This window comes from Sminthopsis crassicaudata, chromosome 1 (genome assembly GCF_048593235.1).
Source record: "Sminthopsis crassicaudata isolate SCR6 chromosome 1, ASM4859323v1, whole genome shotgun sequence".
In the NCBI taxonomy this organism is placed as follows: Eukaryota; Metazoa; Chordata; class Mammalia; order Dasyuromorphia; family Dasyuridae; genus Sminthopsis; species Sminthopsis crassicaudata.
In genome coordinates, this window is record NC_133617.1 from 653,055,513 (window position 1) to 653,063,829 (window position 8,317).

Consider the following 8,317-nt stretch of genomic DNA (forward strand, 5'->3'; position numbering starts at 1 on the left):
TGAACCTTCCATTTCTTTGATGCATTTAGCCAGTCTCATATTTCTCTCTCTCTATGCTTTATCCCTCTAATAGATTATAAATGCTATGAAGACAAGGACCATATCTTATCTAAATTTTGTGTCTTCTCCAGTGCTTAACATAGAATTTTTCATATACTACTACTTAATAAATGTATGTTGAATTGTATTGAAAATTAAATTAATTTTTTGTTTGCTCATATCAAGCTGTTAATCTACCCTCAGTTTATGATCAACTAAAATTCTATGTCTTTTTTATGACCTGCTATTCAACTACGACTCTCTTATCCTACCATTCTATAGTTGCTTCCTGTAGCCTAAATCCTAGACTTTATATTTATCCCTGTCAAATTTTATCTAGTTCATGTCAGCCTAACCTTCCTGGCTGTCAAGCTCTTTTAAAATTTTGACTCTGATATCTAATGCAATCTCTTCCAGATTTTTCACATGTGCACATTTATAAGTGTGTCTTCTAAATTTTCATCCAAGTCAATGAGGAAAAGTGTTGAATAAGGACAGGAAAAAAGACAAAGCCTTGAGGCATAACATAAAAGCCCTCCCTCTAAATTGACACCAATCCATTAACTAACACTTTTGAACATGGCTTTCTCAACCACGTACAAATCCAATGAACCTAATTCTCAATTCCCCATCTTGTCCACAAAATATATACTGAGAGACTTGTTAAAAAAAAAAAAAAACTTCACTGAAATCACCATACATGATGTGTGTGTCCCCTGATCTAACAATTTACTATGCTAGTGGAAAAAAAATTAATAAATAATCTTAAGTTCATAGATATTTATTATTGGTGAACCCAGACCAGCTCCTAGTGATCTCCACTTTCTTTTGAATGTCCTACAACCCACTTAATCATATATAATAATGGTCTCTGAAAGTTGAAAAGGACAGCAGTCACCCAGGTTAAACCATATACAAATGGGAATATTCCTGTTAGGATTACTAGCTTGTCACTGTCCAGACAACCTGAGTTCTCACCTAGTAATCCTAACATATTCCCAGTAACATTCACAATAAATGGTCAACTAGCCTCTGCTTGGTAACCTCCGATGATAGGGAACTTGTTTCCTCTTGAGATAGCTCATTCTACTTTTGAATACCTTGTTAGAAAATTATTCCTTACATTAAACTAAAATCTGAATTTCTTATAAGTAATTGTTTTCCCCTAAAGATCTATTTTAAAATTTTTCAGAGATTGACATAAAGGTCATTAGTGTGTCTATGTAATTCCTTAAAACTATTGTTCCCCTGTTTTGAAAACTAGAACCATTATTCTCCCACTTTCCAAACCTTTTCTGATTTCCATGACTTCTTAAGGATTGCAGACAGTGGCTCTGTGATCACATCAGCACATTCTTTCAGTATCCTGGCATATAATTTGTCTGGGCCTGGAGACTTGAACTCAATTATAAGTGACTCTGTGCTCTCATTTTATCTGCTCACCTATCGTAGGCAGCAATTCTATCTTTATGTTGTTTGTTCCCACTCTCTCCAGTTTGAAGATGATTCTCCTTGATAGAGAAGACAGAGCAAATAAGAGTTGAATAGCTCTCCTTTCTCTCTGTCATCTGTTCACATACCACCTGCCTCAAGCAGTGGGCTTATCCCTTTCTTATTCATCTTCTTGCTCTGAACATAGCTTTTCATGTCCTTTTTTGTTGTTCTTAGTATTTTTTTTTCATCAAGCCTCACCTTATTCTGGGTCTTGGTCTCCCTGACACTGAGATTACTGGCCCATGCTTCCTTTTGCTTTTGTCCTTGATTGAGCATTCTGTGTTCCATCTTCTGTACAAATCCTTTAAAAATCTGCGATCATGAGAGACATTCTGCCCCATGTAGTAACATTGTTTCTTTAGACTTAGGTTCCTAAGGAAGAAAAGACAGCTAGCCTCTTTATTAGAATTTTTAAAAATTGATTCCATAGACAGATTTGTGTTGTTTATATACACTTATAATAATGTGGCTTTTATTATAGCCACATTATTACCATAAATAGAGGGAAAGGTGATTGAACTGTTAAAAGCAGGAAGGCAGCAACTGTTGCCATTTGCCTTTAGCAGTATAACAGGTTCTCTTACTCTGAGGTGGCTTGCAGGAAGTACATAAAATCAGAGAGCCCTTAACCCAGTGGTCCCTAAACTAACCCTCTGATGGGAGCTGTAAAGTTGAATGTGTTGGAAGGATGGAAGATAAACCAGCTAGGGGAGGTTTTTAGGGCAGCCAGATGGCCCAGAGAAGAGAAGACCAGCCATGGAGACAGAAAGATTCAAATCCAGTTTTGGGTATTTGCTAGCTTTGTAAACCTAGGCAAGTCACTTAACCTTGTTTACCTCAGTTTCCTTATCTATAAAATCAGCAGGAGAAGGAAATGGCAAACCATTCCAGTATCTCTGCCAAGAAAACTACAAAGGGTACTGAAGAGGTGAACACAAGTGAACAACAATAAAGGTGAGTTCTTTATATCAGAGAAGGGAGGCTTGGGGAAGGGAGGAGGGAAATACTGGTTAGCACTGTTTCAGTCTCTGTGGCAGCCTTTCTCTCTGATGTATGTGTCCCTGATGAAGGTCTTGCACTCCAGCTGTGCTGTAAGCTGCCTGATATCTCTGACCCATAATAAATCAAAGGACTAGTCAGTCGACAAGCATTTATTAAGAATTTACTCTGTGCCAGGCACTGTGCTAAATGCTGGGAATACAAAGAAAAGCAAAAAACATGGTTTCTCCTAGCAACAATGGCTTTGTGTTACAAGATCGGTGATAGCTATATCCTTTAAAAAAAAAAAATGCTTGTTGAGTTCTCTATCATCTTGCCCGTTTCGGAGTTTGCAAGATCCTGATGTATTTTTCAATTTAGAGTCTCTTAGTATAGGCTTCTAACTCTATTTTTCTCTGAACTTTAAAAAATGTTCTTTCCAAAAGTCTAGGATTTGTTGCAAAGGTCATAACATTCCTTGACTATTGTAAATTCTAATATGCTTTCACATTACCAACAAGTTCCTTCTTATTAGTGAAAATTAGGACTAGCAATTCCCATTATTGCCTCCTTTACCTCATAGGAGATATTTATTGGAATTTATTGGCTAGGTTCTATAAATCAGTAGTGTCAAATTCAAGTAGGAATGGATCCTGCCAGCTGAGTATTGATTTTTAAATCCACAAATTAATGTTATCTTTGTCAACTTGTATTTTATTATTTTGTTAAATATTTCTCAAGTAAATTTTCATCTGGTTAGGGAAGCTTGTAATCAGTGCACAACAGGTTAAAGTAATACCTCCAAGCAATATCTAGATAGTTGAAATCCTTTTACCTTTTGGTTAAAGACCTAGACTCAAGTTTTAGATTGATATCAGGCTTTAGAAGAGGAAAAACTGAGCCAAATTCTTAAATTCTTTGAGGAAATCCCAGGTAGGGGCATGAATCAAAGAGAGGACTAGAGGAAACCCCCCAAATCTAACCTAATCTATATAATCCCTGAATTTTGGTTCTGAGCCAGAGGATATATATTGATGCTTTTGCAGTTTGGATTATCTATATTATCTATATCTATATTAATTATCATTGATCATAGACTTCAAGCTAGGCAAGGTTCTTAAAAGCAATCTAGTCCAACTTCTCCATTTTGCAGAAGATCTAAGAAATTAAGAACTTGGCCAAGATGACACAAGTAAATGTCAGAGGCTGAATGAAGCCATGTCCTCTAGCTCCTTCCATTAACAAACTAACTTCCTTATCTAGTCAGTGTGTATACCCTCAATAATATCAATCCTGTTGCTCTCTTTTTTTAATCTTCATTCAAAGGCTCTCTAACAACTTTTCCCAATGGGGTTAATGTATTTCCATACAGGTCTATACTTCGTTGATAGCCAGTATTAATCCTCTGTCCCTTTTATTAACTCCATTTCTGTTGAACAAGAGAGTTCTAGTCTATCTTGTTTATATGTATATAGTAAAACTATTTATTTTATTGCTCATGTTTTGTATATTGATAGTAACATATCTAAAGCACTAATAATGATAAAAATAGCGTTTCATTTATGTTAACAAGACAAACTCATCTTCTCAAGCAATAACTCTGTCCCTTTTTCATTTATCTTCTTGATCTTAAAATAGTTTAAACTTTTTTGTTCTTGACATATTTTCCTAGCCTTTTACACAAACAAAATCAGAGCAGCTGAAAAAAAGAAGAAGAGATATGGATTAAGAAAATGTTATTGGGGGCAGCTAAGTGGTGCAATGGATGGCGAACCAGCCTGAAGTCAGGAGGACCCAAGTTCAAATCTGATCTCACTTAACACTTCCTAGCTGTGTGACCCTGAGCAAGTCACTTAACCCCAATTGCCTCAGCAAAAAAGAAAAATGTTATCATATTAAGCACATCTATTTAAAATCTGAGGTACAATATCTATAAGAAATTGACCTGAATCTGAAAGTTGGAAAATCATTCCACAATATATAAGTGGCCAAAGAATATCAGCAATATTCAAAAGAAAAAATGCAAAATTATAAATAACCATCTGAAAAATAGTTGTTACCTAAAAATCTGAACAATGTAAATTAACAATTTATGTGTCATTTTATACCTGTAAAATTAGCAAAGATGGTTAAGCCTAGAAATATTTAAAGGGGTAGAGGAGAAAGGGGCATTCTAGTTGCTGGTGAGTTGTGGATTCATTTAATTTGGAATTATTAATTACTATGCCTTCCAGATAGACATTTAATAAATGTTTATTAAATTGACTTAGGCAATAAAAATTATTAAATTGTTCATATCTTTTAATCCAGTGATTCCCTTGTAGGGTTAGGTCCAAAGAAGGATAAGGACTTCAAGAAATGATTTTTATCTAGAAAATAGCTTAGTAATATTACTTATGATAATAAAAAGCTGAGATAAACTATATACCCAATGATTGTGGAATATCTTGACAAACTGTGGTAAATGTATATAATTGAATATTTCTACATTATAGGAAGAATCCAGAAAAACAAGGGAAGACTTATAGAAAGTGATGCAAATTCAAAAGGACAGTATATAAATTATTGTAATAATATAGATAAATATAATGCTAAAAGAAAACAAAATTAGGTCAAAATGAATGAACTAAGTATAATAATAGGAATTGTTTTTAACTAAAGAAATAAAAAAGATGATAATGGCTTATACTTAAATAGTACTTTGAATCTGTATTGTTCTCAATCTTTTTCTCTATTAAATTTTTTTAGAATTTCTTTTAGACAGGGAACATTATGGTTCCTGTCCTGGTATTAAAATTCCAGAAATACATGGCCCTGAAGTACCTACCCTGAAAAATCAGGGACTTGGTCCACTCCATTTCCATTTTCTGTCTCTGGCCTTCCAGCTTTTCAAGACTTTTCACTCAGATGTTCTGTGGGAAATCTTTTATGGTCTCTCAAACAAGTACCCAATCTTTTTTTAGATTTTCTAAGGTTTTCAATAAACATGGTTTGGTAGAAACAGATTTAAAATAATAAAAGAAAATTACAAAATGATAAGCTTTTTAAAGGCTATAAGTATTTAAATATTAAGTGGCTCTTTAATGCCATCTGAATAAAAACTAAGTTCCTTAGCTTTCATACCCACTAATGTTTCACACACACCCCTCCCAATTAGTGCAACTAACGAGATACCTGATACCTATATCTTTGAGTTACAGAATGCATCATTCAATCAAATGTGTAAATTAGGTCCAAGTCCATGAAATTAGATAACAAAATGTATTGAGGGTGATTGAAAAAAGTAGGTCTTTGGGCCTAAGTACAAAAGAGAAGGAACTTGAGCAGGAAAGCAGTACTTTAAGGAGCCAAACCTGTAATTACAGGGCAGTAAGGCAGAGGAGGATTGAGTCTCTCTCTTCCCCCTACCTAAACCAGAGGATGACCTGGTGAACTTTAAAATATTAAGAACAGGTAGCTTTAGGACTCTGAACAGGTACTGACTTGCAAAGCCCACTCTACAACTATAGTCACTTAAAGGGACCTTCAAATGTTCTACATTGGAAGAATGAGACTTCAGTCCAACCAGAAACTAAAATTTTCCCCTTTGCCACATATATTCTTTAAGCATGAGCCCACTTTCCCACAGACTTTGCATGAACATATGAAAAAGTATTTCCCAGACTTCTCCCCACCTCAAATCATCTTATTATGCCATTTTTGTAAATAGTACTTTCTATAAACTGATAATCTATGGGAAAAGAACACTGGGTGGGAATTCATGCTAGAAACAACCCCAAGTGCTCAAAGCATATTCCTAGAACCCTGAGGAGAGGAATTATCAGTCACTTTCTGGGGATCCATTATCAAAGGGAGCAGAAGTTGGTAAGTAAGAAGTAATCTCAAAGAAGATATTACATTGATATTTCAAACTCTCTTTTCTTGACAGTGACCTATCTTTCTAGCATGATTTCATGTTGTCCTATCTCCCAACTTAACTACATAAGCTCTAAACTGAACTTACTTAGATCCCTTTCCTCCTCCTACATATCTCTGATTTCTCCCATCTCCACACTTTTGATCATATCATTCCTAGAATTTACTCCCTTTCTCCCCACAAAGTCCATCTCAAATACATCTATAAGTATTTCCAAAATTCCCTGACTTGGATATTCATAAGCTTTGGAACTTGAAGGAACCTCAAAAGGCATCTATTAGAATCTCTTTATTTTAAAGATGAAGATAAAGAGGGGACCCAAAGGTGCACACAGAGGATGTAATTTTCTGTGATAGCTTCTGGCTGATTCACATCTGTCAGAGCCCTTTATTTGTACTTCTTGCTTTGTTCTCTGTATTTTATGCAACTGTATAGAACTAATTTTTATTTTCCCTCCTAGACTGTTACCTGCTTGAAAATAGGGATTATATACACACATGTATCATGTATACATATACACATACACACATATGTTTTTTAATTTCCCTTTCACATAGCAATAATTCACAATTATACAACACTTTACAGCTACAAAGTACTTTGCCCATCATAGCTCTGTCAGATAGTTCAAGTATGACCATTGCTTTTTTATGGATAAAAAAACTGAAACTCAGAAATGAAGTGACTCACCCATGCTTATACAGCTAGACACTTACAGAGATGGGAATTGAACCTAGTTTTCCTAGCTTTAGATCCAGCAAGCTTTCTTTTCTCAGGGCCATCCGTAACACTGGATGAATTTGTCATTATTCAGCACCTCAAACTTTAGGCTTCATCCTCACGGAAGGCATTTCCCCTCTGATGTCTAAGCTTTGGTGACCTCGGGGCCCACTCAACGCTACCAAAGCATATTCAGGAATCATTGATAATGTCTTATTCCAGTCTCTACCGAGAGCTGACATTAGATATTCAGCACAAAAAAAGGGAAAAAAGAATCCATTCTTTCTCCCTCTGCAGTCCTGCAATGGCCCCTGGGGAATGGATTCAGTGACCTACTAAAATAGGTCTTTTTCATTTCTCCTATTTGTGATTCTGCTTCTTCAAGAGAGCTGCAGAAAATAGAGCAATTTGTGTTTTGGTAAAACTCTGAAGGTCAAATTTGTGTTGAAAATGAATATAATGCATTTAATTATGGTTATCATGAGTGATGGGTAGATGGGAAATATTTTTTTGAAGGCTGGCAGCCTTATTGTTAGTTCACAACTGAACTGTGAAAAGGTTGAGTTAGTTGGACCCACAGACCTTATACAATAATAATAAGAGGTCTGTTTCTTATATTGCTCTACATCCTAGAAAGGTAGCTTAAGTGCGGAGCTCTCTTTGAAATCAGCATGGTGTATTTCCAGGCTCAAGTCAATGCCTAGAAACCCACCTGGAAATACTCTTCTCTTTTATTTGTTTGGCCCAACTCATTTAAACACATCTCCTTCCTTCCCAGGAGTCGTCAACATACTTTTGACCCCCAAGAAAAGTGGAAAGAGCTAGTCATTCTGATTTGTACTAAGATAGAAATTGAAACAGAGTAGGTACAGGCTTGGCTCAAAATTCCCAGATTATGGAGGGTAGCAGGGAAGTGCATTATAGAACCATAAGAAAAAGGACAGATAGAGAATTCAAAGGTTTGTAAGGAGAAACCCCTAAAGGATCCAGTAGTCAGCCATCCACTGGAAGGGAGGGATGTAATGAACAGAGAGGAATCCAGGTATGATACCTGAGGTCAAGCAAGAAAGAAATTAGCATTTAAAAATCCACACACAAACTTAGAATCCGTTCAATATGGAGTAGAATATCTGAGTAAAACAGAGTAAAGCAGATAGTAGAAACTAACTT